Source organism: Taudactylus pleione, unplaced genomic scaffold (genome assembly GCF_031769625.1).
Source record: "Taudactylus pleione unplaced genomic scaffold, aTauple2 ptg000612l, whole genome shotgun sequence".
Classification (NCBI taxonomy): Eukaryota; Metazoa; Chordata; class Amphibia; order Anura; family Myobatrachidae; genus Taudactylus; species Taudactylus pleione.
Genome location: NW_028285014.1, coordinates 4,306,851 through 4,324,729, shown reverse-complemented (window position 1 = coordinate 4,324,729; position 17,879 = coordinate 4,306,851). Strand labels below are relative to the sequence as shown.

Here is a 17,879-nt window from a genome sequence, read left to right as displayed (position 1 = left end):
TTTACAGGGGTGCTAGAGGTACCAGCGGGCCCTTAATGCTCAGCATGCTGGTACTTGTGGCTCTATAAGTACCGGCATGTGGGAAAGGCTTGCTGGGACCTATAGTCCCCATGTAAAAGACATTATTAGTTGATATCTATTATTTAACCTTATCAACCCCACATCCTTTGGCCAGGGATGCAGGGGATAGCCCCGGGCTTCAGACCTGGCCTTGGGTACCCTGGAGAGTGGGAACTCCTTTACTGGGGGGGTCCCCACCACCCCAGGGATCTCTGACCTGGGCTGACTAGTGTGGGGTGACGAATGCTGCGGCTGAGGGACCCGTGGAGCATGTCCCCACGCTGTGGCATTACACCCCCTCTAGTAAGATCTCAGTGCTGATTGCTGAAAATACAGGGGAACCAGTGGCAGATTTTACCTAGGTTGCAGCCCCCCCCAGTAAAATCCACCACCTCAGTGAGTCAGTGCAGTCCGTAACTGCACTGGCTACACTGTGACTGGCAGTGGGTTCCCATTCTAAGCTCTACCTGCCAGTCACATACACAACAGGCAGTCTCAGGGGGAGGTGTCTCCTCCCCCTGGAACTGCCAATCCAGGCTGCTATTAGCAGAGAGCGGCTTCCAGTAGGAAGCCGCTCCTCTGCATTTCAGCCAGCCCTACCCTGCCACTAGGGACTAGTTATATCTAGTAGCTGGTTATATGCTTATGTACGGCTTCCCGCCATTAGTGCAGATGTACTGGTCCCAGTGCCTGTCTGATCTATTACGCAGGTGCCGGGACTATACTGGGAGGTGAGTATCTCCCCAATCCCCCTCTCCCTTGCAGCAGCGGCAGCCCCCCCAAAAGGGTTGGAGCTGCCACTGGGGGGAACCCTATGCATTTTCTACCCTATATTTTCAGAACCAGGATCGGTTCAGGAGCCCAGTGCTGGTTGTTGAAAATACGTGGGACCCCCACACAGTTTTGCCTCCTTATTTCCACAACCGGGACCTGCTTACACTGCCCGGTGCTGGTTGTGCTTTTGGGGGGGGAAGGGGGGGGCAAATAGGTTTTTTTCTTAAATTAACCCTTTAAATACACGTTTAACACTGACCAGTGCAGGATTCACATCAACACGATTTTTGGGGGGGCTCGGTTCATTTCATGCCATGATTAAGGAATTAGGGTTTGACATGCGATATCTATGCAATTGACCCTTAGTAAATCTTCAACTTGCTAAATCGAGGGTTTATCACTGAAAAACAGCAAATCGGCTAAACTCGACCCTTAGTAAATCTCCCGCTAAGTTTTTTTTGTAGTTTGTATGTCAGTAGGACTGTCAAATGATTCTACCAGGAAAAAATAAGAAAATCACTTGTAGACGGAGTACAGTTCACTGCACACTGGAGCACAACAGTTCATCATATATATATATATAGACTCAATTATCCACAAGCTTATATTGTAGCATTGCTGCGTGCAGTTCTGGGTATTACAATAGGTAAAACATTACACCTCATAGAGGTGTGAGCAAAAGTAAGTTATGTTTTACTACCCTAACATCCAGAATGTCATTGATCCTTCTGACTAAATGAATCGGCCTCACAGCCTCAGCTAATTCTTGTGCACTTGAAAAAAAAAAGTTGGTGCTAATTATTGAAAATGTGAGTTATATGACCCAATAGAAATTGTTTCTACGGTGCCATTGTGACATTCGAACAATTTATAAAATGTTATGTACCAAAAAAGGATGGTCCCAAACCCTCTTACTTATCCCATCTTACCTGATATCACTGCCCGCCTGTGTGCAGTCATTTTAACAGTGGCTGTATAGTGGAGGCACCGCTCTTACCATCCTCCTCCATGTTACATTTTTTGACTAAGTGATTAATAAAATGTTTGACATTTTCTATTCTGCACAAAAGAAACAAATCTGTTGAGGCCCTCTAACAAGGGCAGAGACAACTCCAGCAGCACCTGGTGCTCTGCACCATCTCCTATAGCAGGATATCAGCTTGGTAAATATACAGGTGCAGATCTGTACACCTTCTGGAAGAAAGATCTGGGTGGATTGGTGTATACATCACTAAATGCGCTTGTGTATCTGATTCATGTTTATATGTACAAACAAGATTTTGCTAATCTGAAATGATCTACCAGCCTATGCAATTTACCAATCGGGACACACCCTGCCTCCTCCAAAGCAACAATCTGCCCCCAACATTCCTCCATCCTCCGTACAATGCCCTTATTTTGCCATATGTACTGTAATAAAAAAAAACTCAACAAGGAACTACTGAATTAGATCACGTTGAGAATGTGTACAGCCTAAATTCAAACACAGAATGCAGACACCATAGTAAAGTGATTTAAAGCAATTTAAGTGTCGGCATTATAACTTAAAACATGATGCATTACCATCATGTTTAAAGTTATAGTACCATCGTTGTTTAAATGCTTTAAATCACTTACCTACAGTACCATGTCGGCATTCCATGTATGACATTATGCTGACCACATTCTCAGTGTCGACATTCTGCCTGTCGACACTACACACAGATCTCCCTCCCCAGGGTGCGGCTGGACAAGACTATTAGCTTTGTGCAAATATGGACAGAAAATGTTTCGCCATGCAAAGACAGTATTTTATTGGGAAGCAATCGGGAAGCCGACTGCCTAAATACTGGCAGCCGGCTTCCCGACTGTCTTATCCCGATGCCGGGAGACCGGCGCCCGTCATCACGATCGTAGTGATGCCGGGCGCCGCGAGCGGACAGCCGCGGAGGGGAGGGTTAGGTTTAGGGCTCCCGGGGGGGACTTAGGGTTAGGCACCCCCCCAGGAGGGTTAGGGTTAGGCTAGGGGGAGGGAGGGTTTGGCACCCCCGGGGGGGACTTAGGGTCAGGCACCCCCCCGGGGGACTTAGGTTTAGGCAGCGGGGAAGGAGGTGGTTAGGGTTAGGCACTTAGGGGGGGGATTAGGGTTAGGCACTTGGGGGGAAGTTAGGGTTAGGCACCCCTAAGAAGGGTTAGGTTAGGTTTGTACATACTTACCTATCCACGATCGGGATTTCCAGCGCTGTCGGGCTTATATCATATATATCGTATATCATACCCGTTCCATTTTATTTGTATTTGTTGGTAGTGGAGAACAATCATTGGCCTATACTTTCTGTGGGGCCACCTCTGCACCTCCCAGGCACTTATCTTTCTCAGAATTGCCTGATCATAAGGGGGGTGACTGGGGTGGGTTTGGTGGGGGATGTCCGTCAACAGAGGTATAAGACTGCTCTGGGGACTTACAGTGGTTCTGGTTAAAACTGCTGTATAGTATGATAACTAATACTAGGCCTGATTCAGAGCAGCAGACAAACTCGATGGTTCGCATATTACTCCATTGTTAGAAGATCTGCACATTCGCAGTATCTGTACTGTGCATGCGCCAGGCTTCTACTTCAACATCTCTCACAGTTCCCCAAAGCCGCAACCTATCGTTTGGGGGCAGGGAGTGGGCGAGGCTGCCCCCGTTTTCTGGGAGTCCCGAGGCCAGGGTCTGCCTCGGGAGGGTTACTCAGATGACCAATGGTCTTGCAAATGATCCGACGGCTGCGTCCTTGGATGCAGTTGCAGACCACACAAGCATGCAATAGGCGTCTATATGTACATGAGACACCTCCTGCTGCATTAGCAGATGTTAGCATCACTGCTGCACCCAAGGATGCATCAGCGATGCTAGCAGCGTACAGCTCCGAATCATGCCCTTTGGGGTCTTTTTACTAAGCCTTGGATGGAGATAAAGTGAACTGAGATAAAATCCCAGCCAACCAGCTCCTAACAGTCATTTTTCAAACACAGCCTGTGACATGGTGGTTAGGAGCTGACTGGTTGGGACTTTATTTCCCTTCACTTTATCTCCATTCAAGGCTTAGTAAATAGACCCCTAAGTTTGTAAGCCCTCTGTTGCTGGCTGATCTGTTTATTCACTGATGTCAGCTATACAGCTGGAGGTTTTAAACCGCTTCAAGTGAAATCAGCAATCGTGCTATATTTGCTGTGGTGCACGTACAGTATAACTGACAAGCACAGAGTTTTCAAATAGAACTTTATGAAAAACCTGACTGTGCTTAGCTGGCTCAGGTCTCACTTCCCTAGAGGACATGAGGTTAATTTTTTCCTTGATAAAACCCTTCTCTGGACTGACAGGACATTTGAGTAATGACGCTGTCCTCTCCTTACCAGGTAGATATATGAGAGCATCTGTCCTGTTGGAAGCTTACGATGACCTGTTTCATCTAGCGAGAAAGTCACAAGCTTTTCAGACTCAGGAGTGACAATTAGAAGATAATTATAGATGCTCTGGTCCAGTGCTTTGTTTGTAATTTGTAGACTGTTATTTTCCTGGCGAGTAGCAAACACCATTAATACTGCCAGAATTATTGATCAATTAGTAATCGTGCCATTCGTCTCCCTTTCTCTCTGCTGGGAACTGTTAAGGACCCAGAAAGTGAGGATACAGTATTGTACCAAACACCACAGGAATGGCAGGAAAATGAAAGGACAGAGAGTCACCTAGACAAGGGAAATTAATATCTTGCTGCTATTACAGATCTCTACGCCTGAGTTACAATGTGAAAGTGATTGTATTAAGGTATGTTATTATCTTGTTCAGTAACATGTAGGTTTCAAGGAATATTAAATTAATGCTACACCTACAATGCAGGTTGTCCTTTATAATAAGTAGTCGCTAATAACATTTGCAAATATAGAGTATTTTCTTACGTAAATGCCGCACCCAAGATAAGGCACAAGAAAAGCTACAAAAACTTAAAAGTCTATTAGAAAAGCTGCATCCATCATATATACTGTTGCCCCTCAATCACTACATACCCCTAAATGCTGCATGCCCATAAATACCGCCGTGCGTAGGAACAGAGGGAGCAGCAACACCGGGCAGTGGTGATTGTGAGCGGGTACAGAGAGAGCAGGAACACCGGGCAGTGGTGATTGTGAGCAGGTACAGAGGGAGCAGGATCTCCGGGCAGTGGTGATTGTGAGCGGATACAGAGAGAGCAGGAACACTGGGCAGTGGTGACTGTGAGCGGGTACAGAGAGAGCAGGATCACCAGGCAGTGGTGATTGTGAGCGGGTACAGAGAGAGCAGGATCACCGGGCAGTGGTGATTGTGAGCGGGTACAGAGGGAGCAGGAACACCGGGCAGTGGTGATTGTGAGCGGGTACAGAGGGAGCAGGATCACCGGGCAGTGGTGATTGTGAGCAGGTACAGAGGGAGCAGGATCACCGGGCAGTGGTGATTGTGAGCAGGTACAGAGGGAGAAGGATCACCGGGCAGTGGTGATTGTGGTGATCTTTAATATGTAAGCTCTCACGAGCAGGGCCCTCATCCCTCATGTGCTTTTCCTCCCTTACTTATACTATCATGTACTCCTAACTCCCCAATTTTCACCTAACACTTGGTTGCTTATGCCCTGCTGCTTGTGGTATGCAGCAAGGTTTATAAGCCATTTCCTTGTCCTGCATTGTTTTGTATTACTATTACTGTTTTTTCTTGTGTGCTCATTTATGTACAGTGTAAGGAGCTGCAGAATCTTTGTGGCGCCATATAAATAAAGGATAATAATAATAATTGTGAGCGGGTACAGAGGGAGCAGGATCACCAGGCAGTGGTGATTGTGAGCGGGTACAGAGGAAGCAGGATCACCGGGCAGTGGTGATTGTGAGCGGGTACAGAGGGAGCAGGATCACCAGGCAGTGGTGATTGTGAGCGGGTACAGAGAGAGCAGGATCACCGGGCAGTGGTGATTGTGAGCGGGTACAGAGGGAGCAGGATCACCGGGCAGTGGTGATTGTAAGCGGGTACAGAGGGAGCAGGATCACCAGGCAGTGGTGATTGTGAGCGGGTACAGAGAGAGCAGGATCACCGGGCAGTGGTGATTGTGAGCGGGTAGAGAGGGAGCAGGATCACCGGGCAGTGGTGATTGTGAACGGGTAGAGAGGGAGCAGGAACACCGGGCAGTGGTGATTGTGTGCGGGTACAGATAGAGCAGGAACACCGGACAGTGGTGATTGTGAGCGGGTACAGAGGGAGCAGGAATACCGGGCAGTGGTGATTGTGAGCGGGTACAGAGGGACAACAGAAGCACAGAGCAGAGGTCACTGCCTTTACTGTATAGTGTATATAGGGCCTGATTAAGCAGCAATCGCAGCTGCGATTTTGCTGCGACAATATGCTAATGCCTGCCAAAGCCTAGTACGGCATAGGGACGCCCACTACTGTTTTCTCATTTTCGTCCAATGTCGCTCTTCTGTGTAAACATCGGTACCATCGACGCACATCGGGCAGTCACGCAGCATTTACAACGGTTCTGACCTGCCATAGACACTGCAAGTCTACTCGCACGCAGTGGGCTCTCATGCTGCGTATGCAATCGCAGTGGCTAATTTATGCACGCCAATGAAACGGCGTTCAAACGTACAGACACGCCTGTGTTTTTCAGACCACTACCCCAAACGCTGACAACCTGTCACTCACTTTGCGATGGATTGCTGCGCGTTAGTAATCGCAATGTGATCGCTGCACATGTGCTGTGCGGCTTATACACATGCGCGATGGTAAACAATTGCACGATGTGCGTCCGTAATCGCAATTGCGATCACTACTGATTCAAGCCCATAGGTACACACACTGTAAGACCTTGGCATCTGTATGGCGTCTGACACTATACTTACATTACTGCTGATCAGTGCAATCTGCTTCATTAAGTGCATATGTAATTCCATTGTGCAATGTACTTAGCTAGTGCTTGAGCTCCCTTCTGGGAGATTTTGGAGGAGGGAGGTCCAGATGTCATTTGCGTCACCTGATTATCCAAAATTTGCGGCATTATCCAGCAGAGGAGGAGCCTAATTACATAATTCACCACAAGTCGCATCATGGTGCCCCATCCTGCCAATTTTACTTGGGAAGAGGGCAGAATCTAGAAAGGTGGGTTACTCTTCGTTTTCAAGGAACTCACTTAAAATCAGGCGTCTTCTGGACGTTCCGGGAGAGTAAGCAAATATGACTTAAAGGTAAGCATAGCATTCAGTGCATTTTAGTATGGGATTTAGTATATATGCGCAAGTAGAAATACAGGGTACAGCTGGATCCAAGCATTGCACACTGTACAGATCCTAAATAAGTATACCTCCAGTACACCGGACAGTCGTCCCTGTGGTAATTGAACATGCCCTTTACTGTACATTTAACCCAATTCCCCAAGTTAAACAGTGGTGAAGTATGTTTAATAGATCCTCCAATTGAAAGTCACCTTGTAAGTCTGGTTATCTGTACACATTTTCTAGTGGCTAGCATTTGACCTGGGATAAAGACAGGCTGGGTAACCTAAGAGACCATGGGAATTTTGACAACACAGGCAAATTTAAGGAATGAAATTTGTACAGTACAGTATATAAAAATCCATTTAAAATTGCAGAGTTAAAAAAAATGGCCGCGGGCTTCTCTTTTCTACCTTCAAATCTCAGTTAATGAACAACCCTTTCAGCTGTGCACCGGTGTTCTACAAAAATGGAAGGTTAGATCGATACTGTCTCTTTATATTGTTATTTTCTGTATTTTCATAAACCTGGATTCCAAGGAATGCTGCCTGGCATTTAAAACAACCATATTGGCGTCTTTAAAGAGAGTTTAATCCTGCAATGTTTTGTTGCTTGATTGTGCCTATCAAAGGGGAATAAAATATTTGCTGGCCTCTGTGCAAGCTCTACGGAACTTCTGAGCAGGGCAGTTTCTAGACAATATGGCTCCCAGTGCGACGAGTCAAAATGCGACCCCCTCTCACCCCGGATAGTCTCCTGTATACTGCTGTTTTGTGAAATTAATTGTAAATAGTTTAGAAATGTAATGTAAATTACAATAACTACTGTTAAACTGCAGATTCGTTTACAAATATCAAATTTAGGGGGGAATTCAATTGCTCTTTGGGTGGTGATAATTAATGGGTGCCCAAAGGTGCATCTCTATTGTTTTCGGCGCCCATTAATTTACGTGCTTGTTGTGCCTAAAAGTACTGGATTTAGCTGCGGAATGCGGCTAAACTCATATAAAGTCCTGGTCAGGTGCCCCAACTACGATTTGGGCACACAAACCCCACACTTTTCACAACAACTATTGAATTGCTCCATCGGCCATTAGTTGAGGCGACCAATAATCTATTGAATTCCCCCTCTACTGTTAAAAATACCAAAACCCTGCCCATTGACCTTCAATGTAAAAGGAGTTGGTAATTTAATACTGCTTTAGAACCCCATAGATTCTTAACAATAAAATCAGAATATATACAGTATTACAGAAAAGTAACAAAAAGAAAGAATAAAATTATCTGCTTTACAGTCACAGTCAACATACCGCATAACAACTGAGTACTCACTAGCAAATATACCATGACTTCCAATCTCTCCACATAGACGAGTATTATCTATGGTTAGCATTCCCAGGAACACTGCATGGGTAAATACATTCTACATTCAATCTGCACTCCCAGGACCCAGGGGTCTCAGAGTGCGCCCATAAACCTTCTCTTATTATATTTACGTTAAAAAAAAAATTCCAAAATTTCCAAGATGAAGTCACTCGGCAGGGACAGGACTGAGCGGGCAGAGGCAGATTAGAGCAGCACACAGGTGAGAAAGCTACCTGCTTTAGTCTAGATGTGACGTCCAGCAATGTCACCCAATCTAGTGTCCAGAGATGGAAAGGTATATTTCCTCTTCAGCTTCTGTACCTGGAAGTGACGTGGAATGAGGGCGGAAGTGTGGTTCCATTCCCATACAGTCCACCAACAAAAGAAACTTGTTTGCTAGCCGCACTTCAGGCTCAGTGGCTCGCTTCGCTCGCCACAGCATTATGTTCCTCCTCTATGCCCACGTGGATAGTAGAGAATGACGTTGGACAGTAACTGATATGGGCCGACAAATTGTATCCACGGTACACATCAGAACGATGTAATGAAGGATGGAATGATCCCTCGTTCTGTCCTGCATTACCTTGCATGGTGCCGTATGCGATATCGTCTGGTTGGCCATGAAGCACGGTTGACCTGAAGATATCGCTAATGACCGTGGGAGCACACAGATTGGACATATATACTGAACGAGCTGGTTAATATGTAATTCCGAATTGTCTGTAAACGACATATCTGGCCAATATCTTTCCAGTGTGTACCCAGCTTTAGAAATCTATCACACCTCAGAACTCAGGGAGACGACAAAGGGATATTGAGCTTTGCAAGCAGTGTTACCATGAGGCTAATGTTGCTAGGGGCATAGGATGCCAGTGACTAGGGACTGCTAAACCACAGCGAGTGACACAGCAGGTGATGTATCAAGCCTTCTTAAACTGGCCACACATCTAAAGATTATCTGTCCAACCAGTTAACTAGTTGATTGGTTAGAATGAAAATCTGGTAAGGTATGAAAGTAAATGACAATCAGCAATTTGCTCCCAAATGCCGGAAAATGGACAAACACTGTTGTTTGAACAAATTGTTTAGATCAAACATTTAACAAACTTGTCTGAACAACCATTTTCATCTGTTTTCTGGCATTTAGGAGCAAATTGCTGATTATCAGTTACTCCCATACATTACCAGATTTTCATTTCAACCAATCAACTAGTTGGCTGGTTGGACAGATAATCTTTAGATGTGTGGCCAGCTTAAGGAGTGGACAAATGGAGAAATTGTCCTAGCAACCATTTAGTTTCTACCTATCATTTTATAGAATGCACTTGATAAATGCTAGCTAGAAGCTGATTGGTTATATGGGCAACTTCACTATTTAGGAGTCTTGATACATTTCCCCCACAGTCTCACTACCCAGCGCCATGTGAACCGATAATTCCATCCATACCTGGCGCTTGCCAAAGTTAGGAGCTACAGGGGTGGGAGGCGGATCACTGGGAGTGCATTTTTATAACAAGACTGTCCGTACCTACTGTCACTATAAAGGGATTAATGCATAAAATAAAAAAAATATATTTACAGTACTTTTAAAACATCAAACAATGATTTATATAATCCATTGAGCTTTAAACTGGTAACCATTTAAAACACAATGACATTAAGTTTCTTTGTAGGGTACACCTGCTGGCATTAGGAGGAGGGTTGCAGACATAGGGCCCCAATTATCAATGACTTTTATCATTCACAATGAATCATAAAACTAGTTGCGCATGATAATGGTGCTCCAGCCAATCACCTCCCAACTGTCATCTGTTTGAATAATGACAGTTGGGAGCTGATTGGCCGGAGCATCATTTATTATACGCAACGAGTTTTATCACTCGTTGTGAATGATTAAGCTCGTTGATAAATGAGACCTATAGTAGGAATAAAACACAGGTGTTACTGTATATGTTTTATTGGAATCACAAATGAATGTGATGAAACATGTATAGCATGATGGCAGATTGATATCAGACTGTATTGCAATGGTTGCCTCAATCCCTAGAAATACTCCAGGCTGCAATGCTTAAAGCTTTACCAAATTAAAACTTGCTCTTCTCCTCTCTGCAGGATGGGTGGCTGGGCTCGGCTGTATAAAAAGCTGAATCACGTGTGTGATCGGGAGAATTCATTATTGGCCGAGGTCCACAAGCAAATGAAAAACGAATGAGAAGACTTCGGGAGCCGGAGAGGGGGCGGTGACCTTCGCCGAGCATCTTAAAGGTCATTTGAAAATCACATTAATTCCTTTCACTCAGTATGGGAACGGGTAGCCCAGGTGTGTCTGTCACAATAACTCCATCACTCAATGGTATGCAGACAGAATTCTATACATGGCAGGTCATTTTATAGCATATGCTATGGTTGCTCTATCTGCAAAGTCACGTAAGGACAATGGCATAGTAATGGGTTAAAGGATCCCTGACCTGTGAGAAGCCAGTGATCTAATATCAACAGTGTGGTTAATTGGTCAGTCTTGTGGTCAAATAAAGGGACCAGATTACAGTGATAGGTTTCATTGAGTTAGGAACAAAGGACCTCATTCAGAGCCGGACGCTATTTGCGCTCGCTCGTTCAGAAAAAAGGGGGGGCTATTCAAACGAACCGTTCGCTCTTTGCGGTCTGTTCACGCCTCTAGGTCTGAACGAGCGAACCAAACATGCGGTCGTTTTTTGGAAAACTACGCCCCCTGGCCGCTCGCATCCTACGTCATGTCCGCTATTTATTAGATTAATCGAGTACATCGACCAGCGTATGAACTGCTCGCTGTTCTTGTGGTTGGTTTTTTTCTACCGCAATCTTGCGAGCAGTTCTGACTATAAAATAACCCAATGACGTGGTCAATGACGCTGCTGTATTAATTATGCACACCCATAAAACGCCCGTTTTGACCTTTAAGCACGCCTGCGTTTGGATCTCCACTCCCCGGTTTCAAGCACCTTCCCCTGTTACCACCCACATGCGCCTCCTCCTGTCACTCAAATTAGCAGGCATTCGCTATTTAGCGAACAAACGATTTTCGGCCGCACTGACTGGTTCGCGCATGCGTGTTACGATCCGTATGCATGCACAGTTGTGCAAAAATTGCTCGGAGCGAACGAGCGGCCGCTTACGAGCGGCTCTGAATCAGGCCCAAAGGGTCTAACATAGGGACTTGCAAAATGCTTTGCAGATAAAATTGCGTCTTTGTGATCTGTACAGAATCAGCCACATACAAAAGTCCCAAGCGACTCCCTCCCCTGGCTGCGACTCCCTCCCTTGGCTGCGGCCACCACCCCTGGCTGCGACTCCCTCCCCTGGCTGCGGCTCCCTCCCCTGGCTGCGACTCCCTCCCCTGGCTGCGGCCCCCTCCCCTGGCTGCGGCCCCCTCCCCTGGCTGCGGCCCCCTCCCCTGGCAGTGACTCCCTCCCCTGGCTGCAGCCCCCTCCCCTGGCTGCGACTCCCTCCCCTTGCTGTGACTCCCTCCCCTGGCTGTGGCTCCCCTCCCCTAGGCATACATGATACAGCTAGGCATGGTTTCACTGTGAATTCTAAGGGGGAGATTTATCAAAGCTTGGAGAGAATTGAAGTAGAGAGAGATAAAGTACCAACCAATCAGCTCCTAACATTTTTTAATCACAGCCTGTAAAGTGGCAGTTAGAAGCTGATTGGTTAGTACTTTGTAGGGAGCTGTATCAAACCTTGGAGAGGGATAACTCTCCCCATAAGGGGGCGATTCAATTCAGCACGAAGCTGAAGAGCGCCAGGAAGGAGATCCCGGATCTATTCCACTGACCGCTCTATTAAGTCTGACTACAGGAGTTCTGCTCGCACCTCAGTAGGCGCAAGCAGAAGTCCAGCTTAAGTGCCGGCCGCGACTTTGTTTTTTGGCTAAGCGCGGCGTTAACAGCCTCGCGACCGGCACTTTAGTCAGAAAATGCCGGGTGCTGCAACTGGACGCCTAGTCTAAGGCACGGTAACCATTATTCTCCAATTTACAGTAATTGGATCTAGTCTGACATAAAGGCGCGGTCAATTGGATACCTCCGTCAATTAATTCCCGGGGATATTCAGCATCGCGCTGAATTGAATCCCTCCCTGAGAGTGCTAAAAATTTGCAGTACTATACACGATGGAACACATTACAAGTAATGGCCGGATAGAGTAGATAATAAGTGCCTAAGGGGTCTATGTATCAAGCAGTGAAAAGTGTGGAGAAGTTGACCAGTGGAGAAGTTGCCCATAGCAACCAATCAGCTCCTACCTACTATTTTATAGACTGTACTTGATAAATGCTACTTCAAAGCTGATTGGTTGCTATGGGCAACTTCACCACATGTTCACTTGTCCACACTTTACACTGCTTCTTGATAAATAGACCCCTAAGTGATTGGAGCAGGCAAAATGTGAAGAGTAGCATACACAAATACAGACGTGTCCTCACTCGCCTTTGCTGCAGTCACGCTAAACAGCCCCTCTTGGCGTGCCTGGTCCCGTGAGACTCTGCTAGCACCGGGTGTCGTTTTTGCGTCTAAGTCGCAATGCGATGCATCTAGGACGCACCAGGAGAATGTGCTGATTAGTTTGATTTGACACTTACAGTATATATCTGTGTGCGACTGAGTCTGTCAATCAGCATGCAAAGTTCTACCATGCAACGGCCACAGCTTTTTTCCACAAGTTACGTTTACAGACTGTGGGGCCTATTCATCAACACTAAAATAACGTTTTTAAGGACATTTTCCTTAAATAACGTTATTTTGGTATTCATGAACAGACTTAGCACAGGAGATATCACAGATATCTCCTTGCTAAGTTCCCCTGTGTTAATTTCCACACTCCCCAAACATTAGTACATTAGATGTGGAAATTGTGGTATTCATCAAATTCCGAAAATTATGAATTTTCGGAATTTGATGCAGTTACTATTCGCCACTGTGAGGTGGCGAATAGCAGAATCGACTTACCTGTATCCGCGTGTGCAGGTCCCCCGACGAGTCCCTCCGGCACTCTGCTCCGTTCTCAGGCTCCGGAGGCTGGTCGGACATGTGTGCTCCCCAGCAGAGCACAAGAAAGTTTAGAAAAAAAAAACAATTTTTTTTTTTTTCTAATCCTGTCATGTGGTCTGCTGGGAAACCACATGACAGACCAACAGGACGGGCCGGAGGCTGCTGCGCGGACGGGTAAGTCGGGGGGGGGGGGGGGAGGTGAGCGGAGGGGGGAGGGGGTGGGAGGGGTCGGGGGGGGTACACAAACTTAACGCATCTGTAGGCAGTGCTGCGCATGCGCTGGTTTTACAGATGTAACAGCGCATGCGCAGCACTGTTTCCAGATGCGATAAGGTAGTGTAGAGAGGGAAAAGTATCTATTTCCCGAAAAGCTGTCATCGCAAAAATGACAGCTTTTCGGAATAGATACTTATGGAGAGGTGGAATGATGGATTCCACCTATAATTAGGTAGAACTCCATGCGAGTTCTAAACCTAATTATCTCTAGAGAATTTTTAGGTTTAATGAATAGGCCCCTCAGTTACACACAGATATACAAATGTTTGCCTATCAAATTAATCAGCACAGTCTTCTGGTGCGTTCTAGTTGCATCGCATTGTGACTTAGGCACATTTGTGGCATAAGAAGACCCCCAACGCTGGCAGAGTTGCACGGGACCTGGTGGCTCACTCACGCCAGGCATATCCCGATGCATGGCGTATTGAGGCTAGATGAGCTAATACACATCTGTAGGACATTTTTATTTTGCCTAATTTAATGACAACACTTAAAATGTGTATGCCGTCTTCCCCCTTCCCCTATTGCGTATGAAGCAGTCTTTATATGTGTAAAACACGTGTGCGCTGCAGTGTAAAATCACTTTTAAAACCGTATTGCAAAGGTTTTAGGGGTTTAACACTACTGGATGTGTTTTCATTGTGTGCGGCCAATTACACACAGTCATCATTATCAGCGTTACACTTACAACAGGGTCAGAGCACACGCAACTCATATCCCTCCAGGAGGCTGTGCTGGAGTTTATTAGGCGCCCATCGTAGTCGCCCTTTGTGACTGCACACCCACACTAAGCCCTTACTGTACTCAGGCTGCTATTGCACGCCCACTGGGCGCCACTCAACGCCCAGTCTCAGGCCCAGGCCCCTAGCCATACACAATTGTAAGTCACATTTGCGACTGAAATAAAAAGATGCGGGTTGCGAAAATTCTTGCATGTGTAATAAAAAAAGTAACGAGACAAAGAAATACGCAAAACACGATTCCGTCTGACTCTGAATAAGGCCCAAAGTGAATGACAGTGACGTGTTTAATGGGTTAATGACTGTCTCATGTAGGCACACAGTAGTTTCTAATCAGTTGAGTTCAAGGCTCTATGTAATATTAATCATGTTTCACACGTGTGTGCTGGATAAACTTATTCTGAATTATTCATATTTGGATCACCTCGTATGCTAAATCATTCCTGTCTCTGAAGTATTGGTATTTGCTGTGTCCACTGGTTTCCATGCCGCTATATAGTACACAATGTAATCTCTTCTTCACGCTGAAAAGTCTTTTTCCACCTCTATGTCCATACACAATTAGAAAATAATCTTCGCTTGCAGTCACATTGAAGCGAAAGCTGAGAATTGAGGACTGGACTTATAGCCATGTCCGTGTATTTCCAAGATTGAGGTATTTTTCTATTAAGTTCTACGGTTCAGTTTTTGCATTCATATTATCTTTGTGTTTAATGTTTGTAGATGCCAAGTGAAATGGCTGTATTGCAAGCACATTTCACTGCACTCCTCTCATGCCTAAGGTCAGGTTACTTGCTCCCCTCCATTAGGCCTTAAGCCCTATAAATAATTTTTCTGTCTTCTCCACAGAAAAAGGCTCTGCCAAAATGGCAAACAGTACCTATAGCAGGGGACAATTTAGTTAGTTTAATTGTAGGGAAAGTGCAGTCCCTAGCAACGGGCCATGGCATCTGAGCTTTGTTCAATAAACTTAAGGCTTTGGAAGTAGTGCCTTAGCATTCCACATAAATAAGCAAATGGTGTTCCCACAACAGTGCTTTACAAAAACAAAAGTTGCCATGAGGAAAAAAAATGAGAAAACACTGTACCCAAAACTGTACAGTACATCTGGTCTGCTCCATCAATGCAGGATCTGACCTCTTCACATTATGTATTATACGATACTTGTATTGCCCCTCACACTGTACAAGGTCTGATCTAACTCCCACACTGTACAATACAGGATATGCTCACCCCCAACACAATCACTTACATGGTCTAGGGTCTGTCCTACACAGACTGTACAATACAAGATATGCTCACCCCTAACACAATCACTTACATGGTCTAGGGTTTGACCTACACACACTGTACAATACAGGATATGCTCACCCCCAACACAATCACTTACATGGTCTAGGGTCTGTCCTACACCGACTATACAATACAGGATATGCTCACCCCCAACACAATCACTTACATGGTCTAGGGTCTGTCCTACACAGACTATACAATACAGGATATGCTCACCCCCAACACAATCACTTATATGGTCTGGGGTCTGACCTCTGCACACACTATACAATACGGGATATGCTCACCCCCAACACAATCACTGTACTATACTACCCCTCCATTCCCCGTCACATTCTCCCCACACTACACTTGTCTATTTACTTACCTTTGTTATTACACTGTATTGGAAATTATAGTCACTGGGCAGAAGTCCATAAATAATTTTATTACGTAACCTCCAAAATTGTGATCTAACTGAAAAATAATAAATAAATAAAGGATTAGGGGACCTAAGTCATTCAGGCATGCTTGCCTATACAGGGCTGCCTGTGTATTCCCAGATACTCTGGGAATCACTTGGGCAGAAAGTCGAATTGCAAACAATAGTTTATTTTATACTGCTTGCTATACAGCGTTATGCTATGAACATATATTATAATCAGGGTTACAATATATGTCCCAAACTTAACAGTCACGGCCGTTGGGCCTGATCTGGAGATGTACGCTGTTCCAATTTTTACCCAGTTGAGCGATTATGTGTGAATTGCGCATACATGGCATGCGCCAAGCCTCCTCTGTGATCCTGCATACATACTTTCAGTGATTGCAGTGTGATTAACAGGAAGGCACCGTTTGGTGTGGGAAGGGGGGGGGAATCGGGGAGCTGTCAGCAAAACCCAGGCGTGTTGGTGCTGTTTTAGGAGCGGGCAGTGCTTAAAGTGGTCTTATAGGAAGCGTGGAACTCACTCCCCCCTCCCCCCCCCCCATCGGCGCTTTTTAAAAAAAGGGAAAGCATGCGATGAATAAAGGGGCGTGGTCACAAAAGAGAGGGGCGTGGCCACACAAAAGTATTCCCAATTAAAATTACGCCACACAGTAGCACAATCGTATTTACATTACACTGCACATAGTGCCCCTGCTTCACATTACACTCAGAGGAGTAGCAAGGAACCATGGCGCCCGGAGAAAGTGCACGTCATAGCGCCCCCCCCACTCCCTGTCCTGAACTATGCTAGTGGGGTTTGGCCAGCCTGTGGGGGAATACTGAAATGAAGAGAAAAACAGCAAACAGTGGCAGTATCACGCTGGGCATTGAGGTCCCATTGGGCGAATAGAATGCTTCGGTGTTACACAAGGGGTAGCTGCTTTGGCTCGGCTTTATTTATATATAGCACCTAGGATCTGACTTTTATCTTCTTTGAATTATTATTAGTCAATAGAGGAGATTGTATTATATATTCTGAACATTTAAATTGACAGAGTACATGTGCTAGAGTGATATTCCACAGGGTGCACAGCTTATTACTGCAATTACTGCCCCAAGCAAATTTCACTGGAGTGGGAACACCTATGGGAATCTCCCTTCTCAGCTATGCTCCTACTCAGCAAATATACATTGCACCTACAGTATATTAATGTGAGTACTACTAATCATGTTCTGTGTACCACCATTATTATTATTTCAGGTCTGCTAATATTTTTTAAAAATCCTTTCAAATAACACTGTGTGGTCATGCCTGGGAACACCTCATTACTTTAAATAGCAAAGCAGTGACTTTTTTAAACTCATACTTTATAATTGAAGTTTAGGATTTTACCTCAGATGTGTAACTATTAAGTCCATTGAAGCACAGAATGAGGAGAGAAGGAGGGAGGGGATCAAAGAGGAGAGGGAAGGGGAAAGTAGTAGTGCCCCTTATACAATGCCCACAGCAGTAGTGCACCTTATGCAATACCCACTGTAGTGGTGCCCCTTTATTCCATGCCCCCAGTAGTGGTGCCCCTTATGCAGTGCCCCCAGTAGTGGTGCCCCTTTTACAGTGCCCCCAGTAGTGGTGCCCCTTATGCAGTGTCCACAGTCAGGGCTGCCATCAGAAATTCTG

General features: G+C 45.6%; 1 protein-coding gene across 2 annotated transcripts in view; it reads left to right on the top strand.

The window, feature by feature from the left end:
* Nucleotides 1-17,879, top strand: part of LOC148480494 (leucine-rich repeat and fibronectin type III domain-containing protein 1-like protein) — a 535,141-nt gene that overhangs the window by 192,153 nt on the left and 325,109 nt on the right. For both annotated transcript variants that reach the window (XM_088454316.1, XM_088454315.1), the window contains exon 2: nt 10,569-10,721. The gene's annotated coding sequence lies outside the window, so the exon portion shown is untranslated. The remainder of the gene's footprint in view (nt 1-10,568; nt 10,722-17,879) is intronic.